The sequence below is a fragment of the Cydia splendana genome, chromosome Z (genome assembly GCF_910591565.1).
Source record: "Cydia splendana chromosome Z, ilCydSple1.2, whole genome shotgun sequence".
Classification (NCBI taxonomy): domain Eukaryota; kingdom Metazoa; phylum Arthropoda; class Insecta; order Lepidoptera; family Tortricidae; genus Cydia; species Cydia splendana.
This window is the reverse complement of record NC_085987.1, coordinates 42,615,485-42,629,064: the sequence shown is the minus strand read 5'-3', so window position 1 is coordinate 42,629,064 and position 13,580 is coordinate 42,615,485. Positions and strand designations below refer to the sequence as shown.

At 36.9% G+C, this 13,580-nt stretch overlaps 1 protein-coding gene across 1 annotated transcript in view; it reads left to right on the top strand.

Annotated features, from left to right (window-relative positions):
• Window positions 1-4,583: 4,583 nt before the first annotated feature.
• LOC134804110 (zinc finger protein SNAI2-like) overlaps window positions 4,584-13,580 on the top strand; it is a 64,215-nt gene continuing 55,218 nt past the window's right edge. Inside the window, exon 1 of the mRNA XM_063777052.1 lies at window positions 4,584-4,905. The gene's annotated coding sequence lies outside the window, so the exon portion shown is untranslated. The remainder of the gene's footprint in view (window positions 4,906-13,580) is intronic.

Below are 13,580 nucleotides of genomic sequence, written 5' to 3'. Positions count from 1 at the left end.
CTTTCAATTTCTAGCATGGTAGTCTTTGCTGCACTGCCCCACACCCCAATGCAATAACAGATTACAGATTGGCACAGTGCGACATAGACCAGTTTTAGTAAAGATTCATCTGCAGCAAGACGGAGTTTCTTAAATATATAAATAGACTTTCTAATTCTAGCAGAGAGTTTGTGAATGTGATGTTTAAAATTTAAGTTTTCATCTACAAAAAGGCCAAGGTATTTTATATCACAATTACAGTTGCAGAGATTATCTGGGAAATCAGTACACGAGTGGATTTTTATGGTGGGATCGAAAGATGGTTTTGTCAAGGCGGTTTTATGAAAACACAAGAATTTCGTTTTATCACTGTTAATAGTCAGAAGATTGGCGCGAAACCAGCGCGCTGCCATTTGCATACCTCTTTCAGTGACAGCAATTAAATTCTCCCAGTTAGTATCGTTAAACAGTATGACGGTGTCGTCCGCGTAACATATAATCTCAGAATTTGGGATATTAAGATTAAGAATATCGTTAATATTTATTTGTAAATAGAGTCGGGCCGAGAATGCTACCTTGAGGAACCCCGTACCCGATGCGCTCATAGTCACTATTAAAAGAACTGAGCATTTCTCCTTCGAAGCTCGGTTTGCAGTTCCCGTACAGTCATAAATGAATACATTTTTCTTGATAAATCGCAAGTATTAGTAAAAAATTCGCAACAATACACTTGTCACAAATCGTAAACAATGACGGGTTGCTGGGGCGACATTTGTCCTAACCTTTCAGTGTGCCTCCTCATTAGTAACGCTTCTACGCCGTAGGCTACACTTTTATAATAATATGATACGCAGCGAGAGGCTACTTTAAATGTAGTTAGCACGGCGAACATTTTCAATTTTGAAACATAAAATCATTCTGCCCCCGACGCAAAAGGGATGTTACAATTATACGCTTTATCGGCGTGCCTGTGAGGATATTGAGATTGAGTTATGTATGTACATAGGTACCTGTCACACTTTGCTATTACAGGTACTATGCAGAGTCAGGATGGTCCGACTCTAATGGCCTCACCCGGCAGCATGCGTAACAATTTAAAAAAAAAACTGGCCAAGTGGGAGTCTGACTCGCGCACGAAGGGTTCCGTACCATTACGCAAAAAACGACAAAAAATCACGTTTGTTGTATGGGAGCCCCACTTATTTTTATTTTTTTTTAATATTTCTTGTTATAGCGGCAACAGAAATAGGTACATCGTCTGTGACAATTTCAACTGTCTAGCTATCACGGTTAATAAGATACAGCCTGGTGATAGACAGACAGACGGACAGAGGAGTCTTAGTAATAGCCAATAGGGTCCCGTTTTTACCCTTCCGGTACGGAACCCTAATAAAGTGCTAAAAAACCGGTCTAATCACCGTCATCACAACGACGATTCAAATATTAACTCCTAGTTGAGGAAATTCTTAAATACCTATCGAAGGATAAAGAGGAACCATCGAGGTCAGGGCTATAACCGCGAAAATCGAAATTCGCAAATTGCGGGCATTTTTCTCTGTCACTCTAATTACGCCTTCATCGGAGTAAAAGAGAAAGATCCCCGCAATTTGCGAATTTCGGTTTTCGCGGTAGCCCCTCAGATTACTCTGGCCCGCAAAATGAAGTTCAGCTGCGGTAGCGCACTTGGATTTATGCATTTTGGCATATGTAGCCCTCGTTTGGGGTACATAATCCTGCTTCCGCCCGTAATTAAACTCAGTTTCTACGTATAGTCTGACAAAAAAGAGTAGAAATTAAAAATTGCCAATACTGTACGTCTCATTTTGTTAGATTGATTTAAACGGGACGACACTACAGTAGGTATTGCCACTTTTTAGGGTTCCGTACCCAAAAGGTAAAACGGGACCCTATTACTAAGACTTCGCTGTCCGTCCGTCCGTCCGTCCGTCTGTCTGTCACCAGGCTGTATCTCACGAACCGTGATAGCTAGACAGTTGAAATTTTCACAGATGATGTATTTCTGTTGCCGCTTTAACAACAAATACTAAAAATAGAATAAAATAAAGATTTAAATGGGGCTCCCATACAACAAACGTGATTTTTGACCAAAGTTAAGCAACGTCGGGCGTGGTCAGTACTTGGATGGGTGACCGTTTTCTTTTTGCATTTTTTCCTTTTTTTTTTGCATTATGGTACGGAACCCTTCGTGCGCGAGTCCGACTCGCACTTGCCCGGTTTTTAATTTCTACTCTTTTTTGTCAGACTGTACCTGCAGATTTAATACACAAGTTTTTTATTAACTTCCAATGTCGATGAACGTGTTTAAGCCTCTTTGACTTAGTATGTTATTTAAAAATATTTTGTATTTTTAATTATAAAAACCAGAACATTTAAGCATTAATTATTATATCGATAATTTATGATACTAGTACTGTGAGGATTGTTAAATCGGCTGTGTTCACTGCAATAGCCCTAGGATTTCGAATATCCAGACGGTGTAAATAATATATTATGCAGTCATGGTCGGCGATGAAAATTGCCGTTTGCTTTTATTCTGCTGAATAATAAGTACATTATTACAGAGGCCGGGAAGTAAAGGGAAGGAAAGGGAGGGAGGGTCCGCCGGACGGTATCGGCCTGTCAGTTGTTCGGAACTGTCAAAATTTTGTTCTAACTGACAGGCCCATACCGTCTGGCGGACTGTTAATCAGTGGGCCCCTTAAGCGGTTGCCGGCCGAGTAAAAATTGACGGCTGACCGCAGCGAGGTCGACCAGTTATGAGGCTGGCAACCCCTTTTCACGCAAAGGGAGGTGTGTATAGTGCTTTACTCTAACATGCAATGAAACAAATTAAAATCAATCCAAGAAATTAATCTTTTATATTTAGAGAAACTGAAACTAGACACAAAATATTAACTTCGTCGGTGTTTTCGGTCGGTCGTCGGTCGGTGCTTCATGGGAACAACGACGCACAGTCAATCCAATAAAATAGAATTATAAAATGAAAAATTTTCAATTATTCATTTTTTCAAATGATTAAAAAAATACCTACGACTTTTTTTGGGGGTTTTACGTTTTTGACATTTTTCAAACTTTTTATGATAATATGATTCATATCATAAAAAGTTTCAAAAATGTTTTAAAAATTTGTCCGGAACCTCGGGGTACTGTTTGTTGTTGAAAAGAAAGCGTTAATACAAAAATAAAATTCATGATGCCATAGGGCCATAGATTTTCTAGCAGCTATTTTTCGATATCGGACCGAACAATGTGAAAATGCTCTTGTACTTGTAGTACTTAGGGAGTTGCAGAATCGCTTACGGCTGTTCTCTCGCTCATAGGTACTCGTAATCAACAAAACAAAACGGGATGACAGAAAAGCTTTAAAAATAAAATCAGAGCAATGTATTTCAGTTTGAGTTATTAACAAGTTGCCAACTCGTTACCAACTCGAGTTTGTATTGTAGTCACGTAGAAAATTATCTAGATGCATACATACATCGTTAGAATATATATTGTGTTTGAAACTGACTATATAGAGTGTTTCGAGCTCCTATTCAGAAAGAGATGGAGAAAGAACTTAACTCTGTTCAGACTTTGCAATGGCAAAGTGTGGGAGTGTCACATTTATTGTGGACTTGAAATTTCGTAGAAAGACAGAAAAGTTTTACTTGTTGTCAAGTTATTAAAAAAAAATGGTACCTACTTAACCAAACTGCTATTTTTTCCTGCATAATGTTCGTGTGCAATTCCAACAACCAATATCAAAATCCACGTGAACGAAGTCGCGGGCAACAACAAAGCCAAAACCGTCAACCGGGGTGAATAGGGATGGCTGGGGTGGATAGGGACAAAACATAAAATGTGATTTGCCTGACAATTTCTTAAAAAATACATACACAAATATAGTTGTTCAAAGCAAATTTGTCAGTAAATAAGAACAAAAAAACTATACTCATCCTTTTCTATTGGGTGCTAGTACTAGTGTAAGACAAAGATAGTATGATTCTCTCTGTCTATGTTTGAAATGAGACAGTCCTTTGACAAACTATAGTAGCATTAGATTGAAAATAATAGTAGATTTTGTATGATACAATTTGTGTCAGTAGTTATTAAGAAAAGTAAGGTATGTCAGGTAAATCACGTTTCAAGTTTGGTCCCTATTCACCCCAGCCATGCCTATTCACATCGGTTGACGGTAATAAAAACACATTTTTAAATTTCGAATGACACTCCATAAAGAATATTGAAAGTGTGCATGCCATTGCTTCAATTGCTTGGGACTCGCTTGGGACATTATTTCCGATTTGTAATATTTAATTCCATTTTCGTGTGCGATTAATTAAGCAAATATGATTAAGATAAGCAGCTTAATCAGTTTCGCGTTAGAGATGTGCCAATATCGTCCCAATCTGATATAGTACCTACGTTAATTATTCCTTCGAGAAAATAGTAAAATTAGATCATCTATGCGCTACAACTCTAAGAAAATCTGAGTTAATGGAAAACTTGTCTCGTCGCCAACCGAAGAAAACATTTCCATTTAAAGAGATCGTCAACTAAAGAAAGTAAACATACCCTTGAAAAGATGTCTATAGAAAATTCAAATAAAATTAGAAAAGCAACGTAAGTAGATATTCAAAATAGAAAACTACGATTCTCTAGAAAATCTCCAGCTAACCTGTTAAGGACCTGTTGTTTTATCGCAAAATTGGGGTAAAATCTTAGGGGGCCTCAGTTCTCTGCATTAGTAAATACCGGGGTTTGAAAATCGATGGGGGGGAGGGGAGCCGCGCGCGTGCGTTGAGTCGCGCGGCGTCGCGTGTTGCCGTCGGGCCGCCGCCGCCGCCGCACGCCGGTAACAGGTCCGACTTGTTGCCAAGTCTGGCCCACCTGTTAACTGATGGAGGCCCCGTGAACCCTGAGGTAAGGCATTGCGAATTATTAGACGCCATCTTAAATGCTTTCCCGCCACTCTAAAATTGTTTTCGTCGAGCGTGGCCGGTCGCAACGTTGTGGTTAAGACTTTGCAAACTTTTTGTTGCCGGAAAATTATGTGGTTCTCTCCCTTGTATTGTGCGATATTTTTTAATGCTGCTGCGCGTTTTCTTTTTGTGAGTTTGTGAGCCTACGGAACCGTTACAGTGCACTTGAAAACTTTTATTTAAAAATATAGAGTTATATTTTAAAATTTAAATATAAATAAGTGAGAAAAGATGTAAGTTTCAAGTATGAATTCTGAACATAATTAAAAAGTGTTTAATTAACATTATAATTTTGAATGTTTTAAAATGCTCCTAAAGGTCATAACACATTTCCGTAATACCTACCTACCTACACCTATGGTTATCAATTAAAAGTTCTTACTTTACTGTCATAAATTTAGTTTAGAATATGTCAAGTTGGCACTGCTAAGGCAGTCGTGGCAAGGCTAGGTACCTATGTTATTATAATATAAACACTCAAAAATTAAGGAAGTTAAACCTAATAATATCAAACCTTCCCGCTCAATGTAGTTTTGAAGAATTGTGCATTGTCTTTTTAGTTAGGAATGTCTTTTTTAAATCTTATTTATTTTATAAGCCATACATCTTATGATTAAGTCGGCTTAAAAATAATAACATTGTAACTTAAACTTTAGGTGTTACTTAAAACAATTGGGGTTACTACTTAAGGAGTATTAGTTAGGAATGTTTAAGGTAGACTAGATTTTAGAACTTTCGGTTATGATTAGGTACAAGCCGATAATTTAAAGTGCCTTTTTAATCTATTTTTTTCTATATTACTTTATATTTTTAACGTTATCTATAAACCGGTTGACAATTTAAATCAACGCGGTAAGGTAAGCGTACTGGTGCTCGCGCGGTCCCAGTAAATGTCATCTTGAAACTTAAGTCATTGTCAATAGAGGTGACAGCATGGTGTCATCTATTGGGCATTAGCATGTCGAGCACTAGTACGTTTACCTTAGCAAGTAACATAATAAAATTGCGGTTTACGATTTATGTCGTATTAAAAACTTACTAGATCTCGTTCAAACTAATTTTCGGTGGAAGTTTGCATGGTAATGGGGCTGTCCATAAATTACGTCATCGATTTTTGACGATTTTGGACCCCCCCCCCCCCCTATAATCATCCAAAAATCATGCTTCAAATGACCCCATTTCCTCCTACTTCATGCTACCGTCATCCGATGTCCAGACCCCCCCCCTAATTTGAAATGACGTAATTTATGAATAGCCCCAATGTACATCATATATTTTTATTAGTTTTATCATTCTCTTATTTTAGAAGTTACAAACACACACACACACACACACACACACACACACACACACACACACACACACACACACACACACACACACACACACACACACACACACACACTCACACACACACACACTCACTCACACAAACACACACACACACACACACACATTTTATGACTTTGGAAGTGTCTCTCGCGCAAACTATTCAGTTTAGAAAAAAATGATATTAGAAACCTCAATATCATTTTTGAAGACCTATCCATAGATAACCCACACGTATGGGTTTGATGAAAACTTTTTTTTTGAGTTTCAGTTCTAACTATGGGGAACCCCCAAAATTTATTGGTTTTTTTTTTCTATTTTTGTGTGAAAATCTTAATGCGGTTCACAGAATACATCTACTTACTAAGTTTCAACAGTATAGTTCTTATAAGTAGTTTCGGAAAAAAGTGGCTGTGACATACGGACGGACAGATAGACAGACAGACAGACAGACAGACGGACAGACAGACAGACAGACACGACGAATCCATAAGGGTTCCGTTTTTAGCCACTTGGCTACGGAACCCTAAAAAGAAAAAATAAATCTCTACCTACGCTATATACCAAAAAAATCATTTTATGTCAAAAATGCTTTACATCATTTTGGAAAAGAGCTGATATTCTTCCAACTGCTATTATATAAAACATAGCTAAAAGCAAGGAATCTCGCTTTCACGTTAAAAAAAACCGCAACCAAATCGGTCCATCCGTTGGAGAGCGATTTTGATTTGACATTACTTGCATCTAGATTTTATTACACGGTGAATTTATACCTTATTCATGTTGTTTAAGTCCTCGTGCTTCACGTGCTTGGTACCTGAGTTAGCCCAAATTTGAAAATAAAGTGAAGTATATATATATAATCTTATAAAACAAAGTCCTCCGCCGCTCTGTATGTATGTTTGCGTGAAACCCAAAAATTACTGAACGGAAGGTTTTCATTTAATCTAACAAAAACATAACTAGGACTAAATGGATAACGGTAACAAGGTGCGAAGTATAAAAATACTACGACATAATTTAATTTTAACATTTCGGCGCGGGCGTGCGGTAACGTTAGTTAGGTAAATAGCGGGAAACATCATTAAAAGTTACGCCATATGCTAGAAAAAGTTTTATTTAAATGAGAAATCTCAATTCTATGGCTCAAGTGAAAAGGGGTAGGTACAGTCATCATCGGATATATCGGAGCGGCCATGGTGTTCACAATATCTGCACGCGCACGCTATCGCCTTGACAATAAAGGCGTGTTTAGATATTTAGGAGCGGTTTGGCCGCTCCGATATATCTGATGGCGACTGTACAAGTGTTGTATAGAAAATGTATAGAACTTCAGCCGGCCTAGCCAAGGTGACTATCGCTATCGCTACGAAAACGAAACGCTTTGTGTCTCTCTATCACTCTTCAATATTAGTGCCGTACTAAGTAAGCGATTGGCATGTTGGCTACGCGGCCAGGGCTAACACGACCTGGCGTTTGATATTTACGTTAGCGATGTCACGATCATACCTGTGACACTCGTAGGTCAATCTTGTTCTTTGTACGTTTTCTATCCATATTGAATTTATACCACAAAGACAGGACAACATGTAGGCATATGGAACATTATGCATAGTTCTTCAGAGCTTATCTATGCAAGACTTATAGTAACGCAATCTTTTCCCTCCTCTTTATCAGGTATCTCTTTGTAGAACTACGTTAGGTTTCGACGACCACCTTATAAAATACAAATAGTCCGAAAATAAATAGTATGCGTATAAAGGCAACATACAGCTTGGCAAAAATCCATACTTGCATTAAAAATGCATTAGTTATTCTATCTACTAACTGAATTATTTTATTAATATTCCTTTAGAGTTTGTGTGGAATATAAGGGAACCCATACATTCTACGACTCTTCTCTTTCCGCACAGACTTTATCGCGATATACTTACCCCCTTATTACTTAACTTACCTTATTCCTATCTTTTTGTACTTTTCTAAATTATTCTTCGCAGTACATAAGTTGGTCACACGACACGACCGCTTCTTGCACTGAAAACACGTAGGTACACTCAATACACACATAGGTAATACTTCACAATTCATCACATACATACACTACACTTAAATCTTTCCCGGATCACACAACTACACACCCAGAAACAACGCGTATACCGATAGCGCCGAGTTTCTGGCTACAAAACACTTTACAGGGATGTGGAGGGGACTTAGTCCGTAATAGGCGTCTGGGAGAAAAACCTCCAGCGCAGCCGAGTGAGCCAAGTCTCCGGCATGTTGACGGATACCGGGCCGGCAGTATCCAATGAGGATTACCTCTACCTCTGACGAAAAAGTACCCCCTTATAACTTAACACACATATTTAAACACAATTTGACCCTATTGATTGACAGTAATGATGATAATAAAATCACATATAAATAAATTTGTTTTCAGTTAGAAATTAATTTCTAATTTACGGCGAATGAACTAGGTACAATACTGTTGAATTACCTATCATTATTTCAATTCAAAGCACATATTTGTTTTAATTGTGTTTCTGGTTTATTATAATGTTGCACGTGGCGTGGGTAGGTGAAGGTACTTAATAATTTATGGCCGCGGGACCCTGAAACAAAGGTACCTACGTCAACTAAAATTAGCGCTTTTTTTTAAATGTCAAAAATCAAATAAGTACCTAAACAAAATAGTAAAAATAAACTAAATATATTGCTAAAACGTCAAAATAACATTATATGTACTTACGAATCAAAATAGGTAATGTAAATGTTTATGTGTGCGATATCCTTAACACATTCACTGCCAAAAACCCGCTGCGTGCGTTCATTTCGTATTGGAAACGGGGCGATAGGCACTGCAAGTGTTAAATGAGACCAAAAAATACAGCATATGCTTTAGTTAGCTCTGCACCAAGGGTTAAAAATGTAAAGTTTTAATTAAATATTCCTCTTTTATTCCTCCGTATTGGGAGAGAACGAAAAGACGCGGATTTCAGACTAACAGACAACGTTGTTTATTTTTACTGTACCGAGCTATACTCGCTTCGTCAAATGTGAATTTTATTTTAAAGCTTTTTAAACTGAATTTCGTTGGTATATTTCCTTCATCAGAGGTACTGTAGGTAATTATTATTGGTTTTTGGTTTTAAATATGACTCTGTTGGTAATCTACACTCGTCACCAGATGTTTTGGTGCGGTCTAGGCGCTCACACATATGCTTGTTCAGATATTTGCGAGCACCTTGGCCAATAATGTTGTAAGTCGATGTCAAAACTTGATTTTAAATAGGTACCTACCTAGAAATCACCTCGGGTGCTGTAAGTTAAGAATCTTCACTGTGTAACATGACGATTTGAACAACAAAATATATTGTTACTACTCACACAAAAATATGGGACTTGCGTATTAGGTGTTACCTGTTACAAAATCGGTTTCGGAAATTATTATAACATATTACTCGGAAATGATATATTTTGACTTTGTCAATAAGTTTACACCTTGCACCTAAGCCAGGCGTGGTTCACTCCGCAATTTCGTCGCGTCGCTACAAGTATGATACATGCGGCCACACCAGTTTTGGTGTCTAGCAGTAGTAGTTCGCGCACCGCTATGGAACGGATGCCTGCTCGTGCTTGCGCCACCTTGCGGTCATATTTGTCGTAATAGACGCGTTCTGTTAGAGAGTGAACCTTCTGTACCTAGTACTATTAATATTTATTCTGTACCATTGTGAAAGTGAAAGTCTTCTTCAATTCAGGCATAGGTAAGTATTACAAATATAGAATGCAAAAGTTACCACTGGTTCACTGGTACACAGCCCAAAAAAGATATACCTACCTACCTATTTGCTTGATAAGTGATATACGGTATAACACCCTGAGGGAACATCGAAATTGGAAGACAGTTTATAGCAGTGGTTCCTAACCTGGGGGTAATTACCCCGTGGGGGTAATACTGGTATTTTACGGGGGTATTAAGCTAACCTAATATAACAATACAACAACCGTACACGTTTTATTTCTTATTACCATTGGGAGGAGGGGTAAAATCAGATTCCCTACTTTGTCATAGGGGTGACCGGACTGAAAAGGTTAGGAACCACTGGTTTATAGGATAACTCACGCTAGACCGGGCCGTGCCCGGGCCGAGGCGTCCGACATGTCATTTTCTATGACGGGCGACTTCAAGTATTAGACTAGACATAAAAATTCAAAATCGCTCTCCTTCTTGATTCGACTGGCAAATCATATTACTTTTTGGCAACCGGGTTTTTTAACCTAATTAGACCCCGCTGAATCCGAATTTGCCGGTTGCTTAATCGAAATCTTGACCGGAAGTGAGATATTTGACATTAAAGGTCCTTTTTTTTAGTTTTTCGTAATAACTCTTAAACGGTGGCGCATAGCAAAAAATGTTCTATTACATAAGTAATCTGCATAAAATTGCCTACAAGAAAGATTCAGTACAATTTTTCGCTAGGATCAATATTCAAAGAGATATTAAGGCGGGAAATTTAATTATAATCACTTCTAAGGTCCCTTTTTTAGTTTTTCGTAAATAACTCATAAACGGTGGCCAATATCAAAAAGTGTTGTTAAACGATAATAATCTACACAAAATTTTGAACCAAAAAGATTCAGTACACTTTTCGCAGGGATCAATATTTAAAAAGATAATAAAGAGGGAAAGTTCTAGTATAATAAATTCTAAGTTTCCTTGTTTTTATTTATTCGTTAATAATTAGAAAAGCGTGACTCATAGCAAAAAATATCTTGTACTTAAATAATAAACATAAAATTTCCTACAAGAAATATAAAGAACACTTTTCGCTAGGATCAATATTTAAAAAGACAGAGCAGCGGGTAAGTTATAAATAATCAATTTTAAAGTCCCTTTTTAGTTTTTTGTAAATAACTCGTAAACGGTGTCCCATAGGAAAATAGGTTTTTAAGAATAAGTTATCTACATAAAATTTCCTCCAAAAAATATCTCGAATACTTTTCTCTAGGATCAATATTTAAAGCGATATTAAAGGAAGAAAGTTGATTACAATCAGTTCACAGGTCACTTTTTTTTAGTTTTTCGTAAATAACTCGTAAACGGTGGCCCGTTGCAAAACAATATTATACATAAACATTAAACATAAAATTGTCCACAAAAAAGGTATTGTACACTTTTTCGTTACGATCCATATTTAAAGAGGTATTAAAGGGGGTAAGTTAATTGTAATCAATTTCCAGGTCCCTATTTTTAGGTTTTCGTAAATGACTAATACATTGTTAAAAATTGGGTAATGTACAGTCGCCATCAGATATATCGGAGCGGCCAAGGTGTTCATAATATCTGAACACGCGCCCTAAAGCCTTGACAATAGAGGCGTGTACAGATATTTGTGAGCGCCTTGGCCGTTCTGATATATCTGATGGCGACTGTACATTACCCAATTTTTAACAATGTATTTTTTAAATGTGAAACGCGAGTGAAGTGCCTTTAAAAATCCTGTTGCCAAAAAATTACCATTCCCCCCCCCCCTTTATCTCCGAAACTACTGGGTCTACAATTTAAAAAAAAACATACAAAATAGTTCTTTACCTATAGATGATAGGAAAACCTATTAGAAATATGTAGTCAAGCGTGAGTCGGACCAATTACTTAGTTTTTGAACCGACCCCTACAGGATTTTTAAAGGCAATTCACTCGCGTTTCACATATAAAAATTACATTGTTAAAAATTGGGTAATGTACAGTCGCCATCAGATATATCAGAACGGCCAAGGCGCTCACAAATATCTGTACACGCCTCTATTGTCAAGGCGTTAGGGCGCGTGTTCAGATATTATGAACACCTTGGCCGCTCCGATATATCTGATGGCGACTGTACATTACCCAATTTTTAACAATGTATTAGTCATTTACGAAAACCTAAAAATAGGGACCTGGAAATTGATTACAATTAACTTACCCCCTTTAATACCTCTTTACATTTTGATCGTAACGAAAAAGTGTACAGAACCTTTTTTGTGGACAATTTTATGTTTAATGTTTATGTATAATATTGTTTTGCAACGGGCCACCGTTTACGAGTTATTTACGAAAAACTAAAAAAAAAAGTGACCTGTGAACTGATTGTAATCAACTTTCTTCCTTTAATATCGCTTTAAATATTGATCCTAGAGAAAAGTATTTGAGATATTTTTTGGAGGAAATTTTATGTAGATAACTTATTCTTAAAAACCTATTTTCCTATGGGACACCGTTTACGAGTTATTTACAAAAAACTAAAAAGGGACTTAAAAATTGATTATTTATAACTTACCCGCTGCTCTGTCTTTTTAAATATTGATCCTAGCGAAAAGTGTTCTACATGTTTCTTGTAGGAAATTTTATGTTTAATATTTATGTATAAGATATATTTTTTTTTTTTTTTTCACACTTCAAATTATTAACGAATAAATAAAAACAAGGAAACTTAGAATTTATTATACTAGAACTTTCCCTCTTTATTATCTTTTTAAATATTGATCCCTGCGAAAAGTGTACTGAATCTTTTTTGTTCAAAATTTTGTGTCAATTATTATCGTTTAACAACATTTTTTGAGATTGGCCACCGTTTATGAGTTATTTACGAAAAACTAAAAAAAGGGACCTTAGAAGTGATTATAATTAAATTTCCCGCCTTAATATCTTTTTGAATATTGATCCTAGCGAAAAATTGTACTGAATCTTTCTTGTAGGCAATTTTATGCAGATTACTTATGTAATAGAACATTTTTTGCTATGCGCCACCGTTTAAGAGTTATTTACGAAAAACTAAAAAAAGGGACCTTTAATGTCAAATATCTCACTTCCGGTCAAGATTACGATTAAGCAACCGGCAAATCCGGATTCAGCGGGGTCTAATTAGGTTAAAAAACCCGGTTGCCAAAAAGTAATATGATTTGCCAGTCGAAATCGATTTTATGAAAAATAAAACCAGTCTATATGGAGTCGCGCGCGACAACGCAAGTTCATGCTAAGCCGGCTGGGGCTCGTTTCTCAAAAGCTTGTAACTTGTAATACAAATGGAAGTCCCTTTATAAGAAAAGCTCAAAAAGTGACATCCGTTTCTATTACCTACAAGTTACAAGCTTTTGAGAAACGAGCCACTGGTCGCTGCGTGCGGCCATTGTATGTATGTAAATACACTTTGCAATGATATATCCACCTTCCCCTGCCTAGTTATATGAATTACGGTACAGACAGAAACACACATAGCGGTCAACTTATAATACCTACCCCTCTTTTTG